At 46.9% G+C, this 15,578-nt stretch overlaps 1 protein-coding gene and 13 non-coding genes across 15 annotated transcripts in view; all 14 read right to left on the bottom strand.

The window, feature by feature from the left end:
- The window catches only part of efl1 (elongation factor like GTPase 1), a 160,082-nt gene that overhangs the window by 53,980 nt on the left and 90,524 nt on the right, over positions 1-15,578 (bottom strand). The gene's annotated exons all lie outside the window — the stretch shown is intronic.
- Positions 3,866-3,972, bottom strand: LOC139615173 (U6 spliceosomal RNA). Its single transcript, XR_011687266.1, has one exon. It is a non-coding gene; the product is annotated as a U6 spliceosomal RNA (small nuclear RNA).
- LOC139615205 (U6 spliceosomal RNA) lies at positions 4,753-4,859 on the bottom strand. Its single transcript, XR_011687297.1, has one exon. It is a non-coding gene; the product is annotated as a U6 spliceosomal RNA (small nuclear RNA).
- On the bottom strand, positions 5,563-5,669 carry LOC139615204 (U6 spliceosomal RNA). The gene has a single exon (XR_011687296.1). It is a non-coding gene; the product is annotated as a U6 spliceosomal RNA (small nuclear RNA).
- LOC139615203 (U6 spliceosomal RNA) lies at positions 6,372-6,478 on the bottom strand. Its single transcript, XR_011687295.1, has one exon. It is a non-coding gene; the product is annotated as a U6 spliceosomal RNA (small nuclear RNA).
- On the bottom strand, positions 7,259-7,365 carry LOC139615158 (U6 spliceosomal RNA). Its single transcript, XR_011687253.1, has one exon. It is a non-coding gene; the product is annotated as a U6 spliceosomal RNA (small nuclear RNA).
- Positions 8,069-8,175, bottom strand: LOC139615202 (U6 spliceosomal RNA). Its single transcript, XR_011687294.1, has one exon. It is a non-coding gene; the product is annotated as a U6 spliceosomal RNA (small nuclear RNA).
- On the bottom strand, positions 10,029-10,135 carry LOC139615201 (U6 spliceosomal RNA). The gene has a single exon (XR_011687293.1). It is a non-coding gene; the product is annotated as a U6 spliceosomal RNA (small nuclear RNA).
- On the bottom strand, positions 10,916-11,022 carry LOC139615148 (U6 spliceosomal RNA). The gene has a single exon (XR_011687243.1). It is a non-coding gene; the product is annotated as a U6 spliceosomal RNA (small nuclear RNA).
- On the bottom strand, positions 11,803-11,909 carry LOC139615200 (U6 spliceosomal RNA). The gene has a single exon (XR_011687292.1). It is a non-coding gene; the product is annotated as a U6 spliceosomal RNA (small nuclear RNA).
- LOC139615199 (U6 spliceosomal RNA) lies at positions 12,690-12,796 on the bottom strand. Its single transcript, XR_011687291.1, has one exon. It is a non-coding gene; the product is annotated as a U6 spliceosomal RNA (small nuclear RNA).
- Positions 13,577-13,683, bottom strand: LOC139615198 (U6 spliceosomal RNA). The gene has a single exon (XR_011687290.1). It is a non-coding gene; the product is annotated as a U6 spliceosomal RNA (small nuclear RNA).
- On the bottom strand, positions 14,386-14,492 carry LOC139615147 (U6 spliceosomal RNA). The gene has a single exon (XR_011687242.1). It is a non-coding gene; the product is annotated as a U6 spliceosomal RNA (small nuclear RNA).
- On the bottom strand, positions 15,273-15,379 carry LOC139615150 (U6 spliceosomal RNA). Its single transcript, XR_011687246.1, has one exon. It is a non-coding gene; the product is annotated as a U6 spliceosomal RNA (small nuclear RNA).

Below are 15,578 nucleotides of genomic sequence, written 5' to 3'. Positions count from 1 at the left end.
TTGCTGAAGAATTTCTTGCTATATAGATATTTCTCTTGCCACTGCATTCTCTGTCTAATGTTATTGCTGTACATCTAATCTCCCTTTCTCTTAGCTTGGCACCATAATAGAAACCAGCCTCAGGGCTTTTTGTTTTATTCTGACTATGGTCCAGTATGAATACCTGTAGCCTGGATTTGGCCTGTTTCATGAGTAAACTAATTAAGGTAACTAGCAGGTAATACAGATCTGATCATTTCCTAGCAAGGAATTATTCCTGCTAATAAGAGTCAGGTTACTAAGCAGTTGGATTTGCTGCTAAGTCATGCAAATCTCCAGGACCCTGCTGTGAGCTGTAAGGTCTGACACTCAAAAAAATTACAGTATAACAGCAAGATACAGGCAGAGCTTGCTAGAAGCTAAAATAATTGAGGCTTCTGTTCACAGATTCTTCTACAGTACTGGAATTGTTTATCTATAGATCTCCATGTGTTTCTGCTGTTCTTTTCACAGATTTCTACATTAAGATCAGAGTCATCAGAGTTTTAATTTTGACATTCTCATACAAGAAAATGTTGTTTAACGCAAAACTACATGTAATACAAGATGATCTTGTGACGTGTGTAGCAAAATACAGCAGTGGGATTAAAAACCAAAGTTCCCTGAAGTTTAACTGTTTAACAGTGACTGGGCTCACTTTTACCAAAATTTGGAAATTAGATTGGACAAGAATCTTATGTCTTGTGTGATGTAGAATGTCTATGTTAAACATTGACAAGTTCCAAAACTTTAGGCGTTCGTACATTAAAATGCCTCCTGTGAGAGAAAAGTCAGATATTCAGTCTGTTCTTAAGACTTTATTCCATAGTTTTCTTTTTCCTACTTTCCTGACACTGTCTAGAACAGGGGTCGGCAACCCGCGGCTCCAGAGCCGCATGCGGCTCTTTAGCACCCCCCTAGTGGCTCCCTGGAGCTTTTTCAAAAAATGTGTGAAAATGGAAAAGAATGAATTTTTTTGGGCTGAAAGGGTACCAAAATGGCCCTAGGGAGAGAGTTCAGAGACGCCCATCACGATCACACACTCAACGGTGATTATTTGCAAGGTGCAATCGTTGATATGCAAGCTGCATTTGGGAGCAGATTTAGTGAGTTCCGAAAGGAAAAAATGACACTGTCTTTCCCTGTCACACCCCTGGAAATTGACCCTTCCTTGTTGAATACATTCCCAGGAGTAAATCAAGCTGACCTCGAAATGGAAATGGCCGATATAGCTGACAAAGATTTGTGGGTGTCCAAATTCAAAAGTCTGACAGCAGAGCTTGAAGACGTCAGCCGCCAGAAAGCCCATGCTGCCCAAAGCCACAAATGGAGCGAAATTGAAAGCCTCCCAACACCAGAGAAACTTGTGTTTGAAACATGGAAGGCTCTTCCCGACACTTATAGGAACATGAAGAAATACGCATTTGGAGTATTATCCATCTTTGGATCAACATACCTGTGCGAGCAGATATTCTCAAACATGAACTACATCAAATCCAAATACCGCACCGGCCTCACAGATGAGAGCTTGCAGTCCTGCGTGAAGATTAAAGTTACATCTTACATGCCCGATGTTGAGAAGCTGTCCAGTGATGTCCGAAAACAGAAGTCACATTGAACAGGTGAGAACACAATCCCGTCATAGGCGCATATTTAGTAACAAAGTGGCTGTTTTTATGAATGATGATTTTTGTCAGTATATATTTGAAATGACACAATTATTGTGTTTTATCACTCAGGTCCGAGGATGTATTGTGCGAGTCTGTTGCTGAGATAAGAGGGGGAAAAGAGAAGAGGATTTTGCTGCGTTTGACCCTTGCACTGACTTAGGCTACTTGGCATTTGCAGAAAACTAAAGAGAAGAGGATAATGCACAGAAATCGAACTTTAACTGTCTTATTTTCATTTTATTAATTTCGGCTGTTCTACTATGTTGTATTTTTTAAGCAAGCTGCCTTTTAATTGCAGGCTATTTTATTACTCGTTTGCGATTGTAGCCTATTTATTTGTGTCTGACGCTGCGTAAGGGGGAGAATTAAAAAGGATTGTTTTATTTTACTCATTTGCACTGACTTAGGCTACTTAACTTGGCATTTGCGGAAAACTAAAGAATAGGAGAATGCACAGAAATTGAAATTAAACTGGCTTATTTTCATTTTATATAGCCTGCTTACCTTTTCAAAAGGCTGCTGTTTTATTTTTATAATTGCAGGCTGCGTTTTAACTGCAGGCTGCGTGTTATTGCACTCTGTTGCCCAGATAAGGGGGAAAGAGAAGAGTTATATTGTTATTGAGGTTCGAAGAGGACTGCATTTCATTTCCATACTAAGGTCTGAAATTACAGGAGGCCTATTATGCACATCCCATTGTGTTTTTTTTCTCGAATCCTCAAAATAAAAAAATGACACCAAAAATCTGTATTTCTATTTCTTGTATTTCTATAATTTAATCAATGCAACAAAACATAAAACATTAATATTGTAATGGAAGTTAAACTTGAAGCACCAAATATCATACAGCAGCGTAGTTACGTGGTGCGTCATTCTCTCCAGGATGCGCTGCAGGGAAAATAAACATTTAATCATTAATGCTCATTTTGTATTTGTACCCTACTTAGTCATTTTAATAGTAGGCTTATATAGCTAATATACTGACAGCCTATGTTGCCTTCATATTAGGCTTATATAAGGCTTTTAATTTTTTGCGGCTCCAGACAGGTATGGTTTCTGTTTTTTTGGGCCAATATGGCTCTTTGAACATTTTGGGTTGCCGACCCCTGGTCTAGAACAATGTGTTTCTGCTGTTGCTGCAGTAGAATGAATGCAACATGAGACACCAGTGCATATCATTTATATTATTTTGACCTAATATAACAATTAGGCAAGCCATAAAAGACCTCTTCACAGCTGCTGAAAAGGTACCCTGTGGCAGGACTGAGTCACTCAAGCATAGCTCATAAAGACCTGAAGGTAACTGATTTGATCCCCAGCTGCTCCAATGTCTGTGACAAAGTGTCCACTAGCAAGATGTCATCAAGACCCCATCATCCCACAGAATATTGGCATGTCCTTCACATGCTTGCAAATGAATATTTCAATGATCAATTGTAGGCTTATGTTTGAATTTACACTGAACGGTGTCTGTAGAGATGGCAGCTTACAAAGAATGTCATGGGGGACTATATTTTGGTGAAAAGTCAATAATTAATACATAAATACAAATTTTGCTGATACTTGTGTTTCTATATTAAATATGTAGGTATCAAAGGTATGGCAGATGTCGTGAGTACTTGAAATGTAAATCTTCAGGAACTGATGAAAGCAAAATAATAGCCCCAAAGTTTCTGGTTTCACAATCAATGACATACAATTGTGTAGTTAATAAGGAGTTAATCAGAAATATTTGGTTCACAACACAGTAGGCTTTTATGTATATGCCATGCCAAAATTCCCTGTTAGTCCCCTTTTAATTTTAACACATCCCAGGACAAGCGTATACCTTTCAATCTAAATCTCAGCATCTGTCTGCTCTATGTTATTTGGTTCAGTTGGCTCGGCGTAGAGACCTGGTTTGGTTGATGGCTTTGTTTGGATTTGGCTCAGGCATCAACTCTCCTTCCACCTCTTTGTGTGTCTTAAACAGGAAGGATTTGCATGACAACACACTAGGCTTTGCTTTGCATGCACTTTTCAGGTGCACTTCTAATGCAACCGTTTCTTGTCTTTCGTGTCACTAGCAAGGTGTCTACAAACTGATGATTTCGGTTGTGAGGTGTGGCAAGGAACACCAGCCATATACGACAGGCATGCGTGCCCATTAGCTGCTCGACAAGCACGCCTGGCAGATCAAAATGTGGAAACGCTTCACGAGTTTACGTGTCATCCTTTCGCAGGGGCCATGCTAATCTTCTCTGTATCGATTCCAATTTATTATATGTGCTGCCTGAGCAAGCACAGTGGTGCTGATGCGACAAACTGCCATTTACTCCCCCTATGGTAGAACGGCCCCTCAACAGCGGTGCCGACTCCAGGGCTCCTTTCCCTAGCGGACGGCAGCCTTCAGGGTCACACAAGCCCAGACACAGCTCTTTCTCCAATTTTTCAATCACACACTCGCAGTAGTGACATACTGTCTGTTTGTTCTGTTTGCATGTTTATGAAATTCCCCAGCAGAGTAACACCAAAAATACCTCGACAATGAAAAGAGGGCGGTGCCCCATCTTTGATTCCGCCTCCAGGCTCAACTTGGGCCTCAAGCATAAAGGTAAAAGGACTACATTTACGTGGTGCTTTTCTGGCCTTAACGGCCACTCAAACTGCTTTTGGATAATTCACGCAGCGCATCTCTAGCACATACGCATACACCGATGGAACATCGGGACCAATTCGGGGGTCATTTTCATGCCCAAGGACACATCGACAAACTGGAAAAGCCGGGGATCGAACCACCGACCCTCTGAGTGGTGGACGACCAGCTCTGCATCCTCAACCACAGACGCAGAAGCATCTGCGCCTATGACTCATCCCAGGACAAGTGTATGCCTTTCAAACTAAATCTCAGCATCTGTCTGCTCAATCTGATGTTGATGGCTATGGACAAGGTATTGCCTCCTCTTCTCACTGCTACAAACTGATGATTTTGGTTGTAAGGTGTGGCAAGGAACACCAGCGATTCCAGCCACATACGACAGGCACGTGTGCCCATTTGATGCTCGACAACCACGCCTGGCAGATCAAAATGTAGAAACGCTTCACGAGTTTGCGTGTCATCCTTTCGCAGGGGCCATGCTAATCTTCTCTGTATCGATTCCAATTTATTATATGTGCTGCCTGAGCAAGCACAGTGGTGCTGATGCGACAAACTGCCATTTACTCCCCCCTATGGTAGAACGGCCCCTCAACAGCGGTGCCGACTCCAGGGCTCCTTTCCCTAGCGGACGGCAGCCTTCAGGGTCACACAAGCCCAGACACAGCTTTTTCTCCAATTTTTCAATCACACACTCGCAGTAGTGACATACTGTCTGTTTGTTCTGTTTGCATGTTTATGAAATTCCCCAACAGAGTAACACCAAAAATACCTCGACAATGAAAAGAGGGCGGTGCCCCATCTTTGATTCCGCCTCCAGGCTCAACTTGGGCCTCAAGCATAAAGGTAAAAGGACTACATTTACGTGGTGCTTTTCTGGCCTTAACGGCCACTCAAACTGCTTTTGGATAATTCACGCAGCGCATCTCTAGCACATACGCATACACCGATGGAGACCCTCTGAGTGGTGGACGACCAGCTCTGCATCCTCAACCACAGACGCAGAAGCATCTGCGCCTATGACTCATCCCAGGACAAGTGTATGCCTTTCAAACTAAATCTCAGCATCTGTCTGCTCAATCTGATGTTGATGGCTATGGACAAGGTATTGCCTCCTCTTCTCACTGCTACAAACTGATGATTTTGGTTGTGAGGTGTGGCAAGGAACACCAGCGATTCCAGCCACATACGACAGGCACGTGTGCCCATTTGATGCTCGACAACCACGCCTGGCAGATCAAAATGTGGAAACGCTTCACGAGTTTGCGTGTCATCCTTTCGCAGGGGCCATGCTAATCTTCTCTGTATCGATTCCAATTTATTATATGTGCTGCCTGAGCAAGCACAGTGGTGCTGATGCGACAAACTGCCATTTACTCCCCCTATGGTAGAACGGCCCCTCAACAGCGGTGCCGACTCCAGGGCTCCTTTCCCTAGCGGACGGCAGCCTTCAGGGTCACACAAGCCCAGACACAGCTCTTTCTCCAATTTTTCAATCACACACTCACAGTAGTGACATACTGTCTGTTTGTTCTGTTTGCATGTTTATGAAATTCCCCAACAGAGTAACACCAAAAATACCTCGACAATGAAAAGAGGGCGGTGCCCCATCTTTGATTCCGCCTCCAGGCTCAACTTGGGCCTCAAGCATAAAGGTAAAAGGACTACATTTACGTGGTGCTTTTCTGGCCTTAACGGCCACTCAAACTGCTTTTGGATAATTCACGCAGCGCATCTCTAGCACATACGCATACACCGATGGAGACCCTCTGAGTGGTGGACAACCAGCTCTGCATCCTCAACCACAGACACAGAAGCATCTGCGCCTATGACTCATCCCAGGACAAGTGTATGCCTTTCAAACTAAATCTCAGCATCTGTCTGCTCAATCTGATGTTGATGGCTATGGACAAGGGATTGCCTCCTCTTCTCACTGCTACAAACTGATGATTTTGGTTGTGAGGTGTGGCAAGGAACACCAGCGATTCCAGCCACATACGACAGGCACGTGTGCCCATTTGATGCTCGACAACCACGCCTGGCAGATCAAAATGTGGAAACGCTTCACGAGTTTGCGTGTCATCCTTTCGCAGGGGCCATGCTAATCTTCTCTGTATCGATTCCAATTTATTATATGTGCTGCCTGAGCAAGCACAGTGGTGCTGATGCGACAAACTGCCATTTACTCCCCCTATGGTAGAACGGCCCCTCAACAGCGGTGCCGACTCCAGGGCTCCTTTCCCTAGCGGACGGCAGCCTTCAGGGTCACACAAGCCCAGACACAGCTCTTTCTCCAATTTTTCAATCACACACTCACAGTAGTGACATACTGTCTGTTTGTTCTGTTTGCATGTTTATGAAATTCCCCAACAGAGTAACACCAAAAATACCTCGACAATGAAAAGAGGGCGGTGCCCCATCTTTGATTCCGCCTCCAGGCTCAACTTGGGCCTCAAGCATAAAGGTAAAAGGACTACATTTACGTGGTGCTTTTCTGGCCTTAACGGCCACTCAAACTGCTTTTGGATAATTCACGCAGCGCATCTCTAGCACATACGCATACACCGATGGAACATCGGGACCAATTCGGGGGTCAGTGTCTTGCCCAAGGACACATCGACAAACTGGAAAAGCCGGGGATCGAACCACCGACCCTCTGAGTGGTGGACGACCAGCTCTGCATCCTCAACCACAGACGCAGAAGCATCTGCGCCTATGACTCATCCCAGGACAAGTGTATGCCTTTCAAACTAAATCTCAGCATCTGTCTGCTCAATCTGATGTTGATGGCTATGGACAAGGTATTGCCTCCTCTTCTCACTGCTACAAACTGATGATTTTGGTTGTGAGGTGTGGCAAGGAACACCAGCGATTCCAGCCACATACGACAGGCACGTGTGCCCATTTGATGCTCGACAACCACACCTGGCAGATCAAAATGTGGAAACGCTTCACGAGTTTGCGTGTCATCCTTTCGCAGGGGCCATGCTAATCTTTTCTGTATCGATTCCAATTTATTATATGTGCTGCCTGAGCAAGCACAGTGGTGCTGATGCGACAAACTGCCATTTACTCCCCCCTATGGTAGAACGGCCCCTCAACAGCGGTGCCGACTCCAGGGCTCCTTTCCCTAGCGGACGGCAGCCTTCAGGGTCACACAAGCCCAGACACAGCTTTTTCTCCAATTTTTCAATCACACACTCGCAGTAGTGACATACTGTCTGTTTGTTCTGTTTGCATGTTTATGAAATTCCCCAACAGAGTAACACCAAAAATACCTCGACAATGAAAAGAGGGCGGTGCCCCATCTTTGATTCCGCCTCCAGGCTCAACTTGGGCCTCAAGCATAAAGGTAAAAGGACTACATTTACGTGGTGCTTTTCTGGTCTTAACGGCCACTCAAACTGCTTTTGGATAATTCACGCAGCGCATCTCTAGCACATACGCATACACCGATGGAGACCCTCTGAGTGGTGGACGACCAGCTCTGCATCCTCAACCACAGACGCAGAAGCATCTGCGCCTATGACTCATCCCAGGACAAGTGTATGCCTTTCAAACTAAATCTCAGCATCTGTCTGCTCAATCTGATGTTGATGGCTATGGACAAGGGATTGCCTCCTCTTCTCACTGCTACAAACTGATGATTTCGGTTGTGGGGTGTGGAAGGGAACACCAGCGATTCCAGCCATATACGACAGGCACGTGTGCCCATTTGATGCTCGACAACCACGCCTGGCAGATCAAAATGTGGAAACGCTTCACGAGTTTGCGTGTCATCCTTTCGCAGGGGCCATGCTAATCTTCTCTGTATCGATTCCAATTTATTATATGTGCTGCCTGAGCAAGCACAGTGGTGCTGATGCGACAAACTGCCATTAACTCCCCCTATGGTAGAACGGCCCCTCAACAGCGGTGCCGACTCCAGGGCTCCTTTCCCTAGCGGATGGCAGCCTTCAGGGTCACACAAGCCCAGACACAGCTCTTTCTCCAATTTTTCAATCACACACTCACAGTAGTGACATACTGTCTGTTTGTTCTGTTTGCATGTTTATGAAATTCCCCAACAGAGTAACACCAAAAATACCTCGACAATGAAAAGAGGGCGGTGCCCCATCTTTGATTGCGCCTCCAGGCTCAACTTGGGCCTCAAGCATAAAGGTAAAAGGACTACATTTACGTGGTGCTTTTCTGGCCTTAACGGCCACTCAAACTGCTTTTGGATAATTCACGCAGCGCATCTCTAGCACATACGCATACACCGATGGAACATCGGGACCAATTCGGGGGTCAGTGTCTTGCCCAAGGACACATCGACAAACTGGAAAAGCCAGGGATCGAACCACCGACCCTCTGAGTGGTGGACGACCAGCTCTGCATCCTCAACCACAGACGCAGAAGCATCTGCGCCTATGACTCATCCCAGGACAAGTGTATGCCTTTATTGTCAGGATGTCCCAAAAATTCAGTAAAAAGCCTCCAATTGATCCAGAATGCGGCAGCACGAGTACTGACAGGAACTAGGAAACGAGATCACATCTCTCCTGTGTTAGCCTCTCTGCATTGGCTCCCTGTAAAATCCAGAATCGAATTTAAAATCCTCCTCCTCACCTACAAAGCCATTAATGGTCAGGCACCATCGTACCTTGGAGAGCTTATAGTTCCCTATTTTCCCAATAGGACACTTCGCTCTCTAAATGCAGGTCAACTTGTGGTTCCCAGAGTTTGTAAGAGTAGAATGGGGGGCAGAGCCTTCAGCTATCAGGCTCCTCTCCTGTGGAACCAGCTCCCAGTGTGGGTTCGGGAGGCAGACACCCTCTCTACCTTTAAGATCAGGCTTAAAACTGTCTTGTTTAGTAAAGCTTATAGTTAGGGCTGGCTCGGGTATGTCCTGACCCATCCCTTAGTTATGCTGCTATAGAGCTAGACTGCTGGGGGATTCCCATGATTCACTGGGCGCTCTCTCCCTATTTCTGTCTCTCTCCCCCTCTCTCTCTCGATGACTTCATGCCATTAACTTTGTTTCCTTTTCTCTCCCGTAGTTTGTGCTTCTCCTCTCTCTCCCTCTCTCTGTCCTCATTCTGCAGGTATCTCTGCCTCGGGAGCAGCAGGATCCAGATCCACCACTACTCATCTTTACTATTAACCACTGTTACCTGTCATCATTATTATTGATAACACCATTACCTACACAGCTGTTCCTGGTCTCTCTCTCTCTCTCTCTCTCTTTTCTCTCCCCTCTCCTCCCCCTCGCCCTCTTTCTATCTTCTCCTAAACCCAACCGGTCGAGGCAGACGGCCGCCCACCCTGAGCCCGGTTCTGTTGGAGGTTTCTTCCTGTTAAAAGGGAGTTTTTCCTCCCCCCTGTCGCCAAGCGCTTGCTCGTTGTGGGAACTGTTGGGTTTTTCTCTGTAACAAAGTAAGGTCTTGACCTTACCCTGTAAAGTGCCTTGAGATAATGTATATTATGATTTGGCGCTATACAAATAAAATTGAATTGAATTGAATTATGCCTTTCAAACTAAATCTCAGCATCTGTCTGCTCAATCTGATGTTGATGGCTATGGACAAGGTATTGCCTCCTCTTCTCACTGCTACAAACTGATGATTTTGGTTGTGAGGTGTGGCAAGGAACACCAGCGATTCCAGCCACATACGACAGGCACGTGTGCCCATTTGATGCTCGACAACCACGCCTGGCAGATCAAAATGTGGAAACGCTTCACGAGTTTGCGTGTCATCCTTTCGCAGGGGCCATGCTAATCTTCTCTGTATCGATTCCAATTTATTATATGTGCTGCCTGAGCAAGCACAGTGGTGCTGATGCGACAAACTGCCATTTACTCCCCCTATGGTAGAACGGCCCCTCAACAGCGGTGCCGACTCCAGGGCTCCTTTCCCTAGCGGACGGCAGCCTTCAGGGTCACACAAGCCCAGACACAGCTCTTTCTCCAATTTTTCAATCACACACTCGCAGTAGTGACATACTGTCTGTTTGTTCTGTTTGCATGTTTATGAAATTCCCCAACAGAGTAACACCAAAAATACCTCGACAATGAAAAGAGGGCGGTGCCCCATCTTTGATTCCGCCTCCAGGCTCAACTTGGGCCTCAAGCATAAAGGTAAAAGGACTACATTTACGTGGTGCTTTTCTGTCCTTAACGGCCACTCAAACTGCTTTTGGATAATTCACGCAGCGCATCTCTAGCACATACGCATACACCGTTGGAACATCGGGACCAATTCGGGGGTCAGTGTCTTGCCCAAGGACACATCGACAAACTGGAAAAGCCGGGGATCGAACCACCGACCCTCTGAGTGGTGGACTACCAGCTCTGCATCCTCAACCACAGACGCAGAAGCATCTGCGCCTATGACTCATCCCAGGACAAGTGTATGCCTTTCAAACTAAATCTCAGCATCTGTCTGCTCAATCTGATGTTGATGGCTATGGACAAGGTATTGCCTCCTCTTCTCACTGCTACAAACTGATGATTTTGGTTGTGAGGTGTGGCAAGGAACACCAGCGATTCCAGCCACATACGACAGGCACGTGTGCCCATTTGATGCTCGACAACCACGCCTGGCAGATCAAAATGTGGAAACGCTTCACGAGTTTGCGTGTCATCCTTTCGCAGGGGCCATGCTAATCTTCTCTGTATCAATTCCAATTTATTATATGTGCTGCCTGAGCAAGCACAGTGGTGCTGATGTGACAAACTGCCATTTACTCCCCCTATGGTAGAACGGCCCCTCAACAGCGGTGCCGACTCCAGGGCTCCTTTCCCTAGCGGACGGCAGCCTTCAGGGTCACACAAGCCCAGACACAGCTCTTTCTCCAATTTTTCAATCACACACTCACAGTAGTGACATACTGTCTGTTTGTTCTGTTTGCATGTTTATGAAATTCCCCAACAGAGTAACACCAAAAATACCTCGACAATGAAAAGAGGGCGGTGCCCCATCTTTGATTCCGCCTCCAGGCTCAACTTGGGCCTCAAGCATAAAGGTAAAAGGACTACATTTACGTGGTGCTTTTCTGTCCTTAACGGCCACTCAAACTGCTTTTGGATAATTCACGCAGCGCATCTCTAGCACATACGCATACACCGTTGGAACATCGGGACCAATTCGGGGGTCAGTGTCTTGCCCAAGGACACATCGACAAACTGGAAAAGCCAGGGATCGAACCACCGACCCTCTGAGTGGTGGACTACCAGCTCTGCATCCTCAACCACAGACGCAGAAGCATCTGCGCCTATGACTCATCCCAGGACAAGTGTATGCCTTTCAAACTAAATCTCAGCATCTGTCTGCTCAATCTGATGTTGATGGCTATGGACAAGGGATTGCCTCCTCTTCTCACTGCTACAAACTGATGATTTTGGTTGTGAGGTGTGGCAAGGAACACCAGCGATTCCAGCCACATACGACAGGCACGTGTGCCCATTTGATGCTCGACAACCACGCCTGGCAGATCAAAATGTGGAAACGCTTCACGAGTTTGCGTGTCATCCTTTCGCAGGGGCCATGCTAATCTTCTCTGTATCGATTCCAATTTATTATATGTGCTGCCTGAGCAAGCACAGTGGTGCTGATGTGACAAACTGCCATTTACTCCCCCCTATGGTAGAACGGCCCCTCAACAGCGGTGCCGACTCCAGGGCTCCTTCCCTAGCGGACAGCAGCCTTCAGGGTCACACAAGCCCAGACACAGCTCTTTCTCCAATTTTTCAATCACACACTCACAGTAGTGACATACTGTCTGTTTGTTCTGTTTGCATGTTTATGAAATTCCCCAACAGAGTAACACCAAAAATACCTCGACAATGAAAAGAGGGCGGTGCCCCATCTTTGATTCCGCCTCCAGGCTCAACTTGGGCCTCAAGCATAAAGGTAAAAGGACTACATTTACGTGGTGCTTTTCTGTCCTTAACGGCCACTCAAACTGCTTTTGGATAATTCACGCAGCGCATCTCTAGCACATACGCATACACCGATGGAACATCGGGACCAATTCGGGGGTCAGTGTCTTGCCCAAGGACACATTGACAAACTGGAAAAGCCGGGGATCGAACCACCGACCCTCTGAGTGGTGGACGACCAGCTCAGCATCCTCAACCACAGACACAGAAGCATCTGCGCCTATGACTCATCCCAGGACAAGTGTATGCCTTTCAAACTAAATCTCAGCATCTGTCTGCTCAATCTGATGTTGATGGCTATGGACAAGGGATTGCCTCCTCTTCTCACTGCTACAAACTGATGATTTCGGTTGTGGGGTGTGGCAAGGAACACCAGCGATTCCAGCCATATACGACAGGCACGTGTGCCCATTTGATGCTCGACAACCACGCCTGGCAGATCAAAATGTGGAAACGCTTCACGAGTTTGCGTGTCATCCTTTCGCAGGGGCCATGCTAATCTTCTCTGTATCGATTCCAATTTATTATATGTGCTGCCTGAGCAAGCACAGTGGTGCTGATGTGACAAACTGCCATTTACTCCCCCTATGGTAGAATGGCCCCTCAACAGCGGTGCCGACTCCAGGGCTCCTTTCCCTAGCGGACGGCAGCCTTCAGGGTCACACAAGCCCAGACACAGCTCTTTCTCCAATTTTTCAATCACACACTCGCAGTAGTGACATACTGTCTGTTTGTTCTGTTTGCGTGTTTATGGAATTCCCCAACAGAGTAACACCAAAAATACCTCGACAATGAAAAGAGGGCGGTGCCCCATCTTTGATTCCGCCTCCAGGCTCAACTTGGGCCTCAAGCATAAAGGTAAAAGGACTACATTTACGTGGTGCTTTTCTGTCCTTAACAGCCACTCAAACTGCTTTTGGATAATTCACGCAGCGCATCTCTAGCACATACGCATACACCGTTGGAACATCGGGACCAATTCGGGGGTCAGTGTCTTGCCCAAGGACACATCGACAAACTGGAAAAGCCGGGGATCGAACCACCGACCCTCTGAGTGGTGGACGACCAGCTCTGCATCCTCAACCACAGACGCAGAAGCATCTGCGCCTCTGAATCATCCCAGGACAAGTATATGCCTTTCAAACTAAATCTCAGCATCTGTCTGCTCAATCTGATGTTGATGGCTATGGACAAGGTATTGCCTCCTCTTCTCACTGCTACAAACTGATGATTTTGGTTGTGAGGTGTGGCAAGGAACACCAGCGATTCCAGCCACATACGACAGGCACGTGTGCCCATTTGATGCTCGACAACCACGCCTGGCAGATCAAAATGTGGAAACGCTTCACGAGTTTGCGTGTCATCCTTTCGCAGGGGCCATGCTAATCTTCTCTGTATCGATTCCAATTTATTATATGTGCTGCCTGAGCAAGCACAATGGTGCTGATGCGACAAACTGCCATTTACTCCCCCTATGGTAGAACGGCCCCTCAACAGCGGTGCCGACTCCAGGGCTCCTTTCCCTAGCGGACGGCAGCCTTCAGGGTCACACAAGCCCAGACACAGCTCTTTCTCCAATTTTTCAATCACACACTCACAGTAGTGACATACTGTCTGTTTGTTCTGTTTGCATGTTTATGAAATTCCCCAACAGAGTAACACCAAAAATACCTCGACAATGAAAAGAGGGCGGTGCCCCATCTTTGATTCCGCCTCCAGGCTCAACTTGGGCCTCAAGCATAAAGGTAAAAGGACTACATTTACGTGGTGCTTTTCTGTCCTTAACGGCCACTCAAACTGCTTTTGGATAATTCACGCAGCGCATCTCTAGCACATACGCATACACCGATGGAGACCCTCTGAGTGGTGGACAACCAGCTCTGCATCCTCAACCACAGACACAGAAGCATCTGCGCCTATGACTCATCCCAGGACAAGTATATGCCTTTCAAACTAAATCTCAGCATCTGTCTGCTCAATCTGATGTTGATGGCTATGGACAAGGGATTGCCTCCTCTTCTCACTGCTACAAACTGATGATTTTGGTTGTGGGGTGTGGAAGGGAACACCAGCGATTCCAGCCATATACGACAGGCACGTGTGCCCATTTGATGCTCGACAACCACGCCTGGCAGATCAAAATGTGGAAACGCTTCACGAGTTTGCGTGTCATCCTTTCGCAGGGGCCATGCTAATCTTCTCTGTATCGATTCCAATTTATTATATGTGCTGCCTAAGCAAGCACAGTGGTGCTGATGTGACAAACTGCCATTTACTCCCCCTATGGTAGAACGGCCCCTCAACAGCGGTGCCGACTCCAGGGCTCCTTTCCCTAGCGGACGGCAGCCTTCAGGGTCACACAAGCCCAGACACAGCTCTTTCTCCAATTTTTCAATCACACACTCGCAGTAGTGACATACTGTCTGTTTGTTCTGTTTGCATGTTTATGAAATTCCCCAACAGAGTAACACCAAAAATACCTCGACAATGAAAAGAGGGCGGTGCCCCATCTTTGATTCCGCCTCCAGGCTCAACTTGGGCCTCAAGCATAAAGGTAAAAGGACTACATTTACGTGGTGCTTTTCTGGTCTTAACGGCCACTCAAACTGCTTTTGGATAATTCACGCAGCGCATCTCTAGCACATACGCATACACCGATGGAACATCGGGACCAATTCGGGGGTCAGTGTCTTGCCCAAGGACACATCGACAAACTGGAAAAGCCGGGGATCGAACCACCGACCCTCTGAGTGGTGGACGACCAGCTCTGCATCCTCAACCACAGACGCAGAAGCATCTGCGCCTATGACTCATCCCAGGACAAGTATATGCCTTTCAAACTAAATCTCAGCATCTGTCTGCTCAATCTGATGTTGATGGCTATGGACAAGGGATTGCCTCCTCTTCTCACTGCTACAAACTGATGATTTCGGTTGTGAGGTGTGGCAAGGAACACCAGCGATTCCAGCCATATACGACAGGCACGTGTGCCCATTTGATGCTCGACAACCACGCCTGGCAGATCAAAATGTGGAAACGCTTCACGAGTTTGCGTGTCATCCTTTCGCAGGGGCCATGCTAATCTTCTCTGTATCGATTCCAATTTATTATATGTGCTGCCTGAGCAAACACAATGGTGCTGATGCGACAAACTGCCATTTACTCCCCCTATGGTAGAACGGCCCCTCAACAGCGGTGCCAACTCCAGGGCTCCTTTCCCTAGCGGACGGCAGCCTTCAGGGTCACACAAGCCCAGACACAGCTCTTTCTCCAATTTTTCAATCACACACTCGCAGTAGTGACATACTGTCTGTTTGTTCTGTTTGCATGT

This window comes from Trachinotus anak, unplaced genomic scaffold (genome assembly GCF_046630095.1).
Source record: "Trachinotus anak isolate AG129_WGS33_773 ecotype Australia unplaced genomic scaffold, CSIRO_AGI_Tana_v1 ptg000042l, whole genome shotgun sequence".
Classification (NCBI taxonomy): domain Eukaryota; kingdom Metazoa; phylum Chordata; class Actinopteri; order Carangiformes; family Carangidae; genus Trachinotus; species Trachinotus anak.
This window is presented reverse-complemented; position numbering and strand designations above follow the sequence as displayed.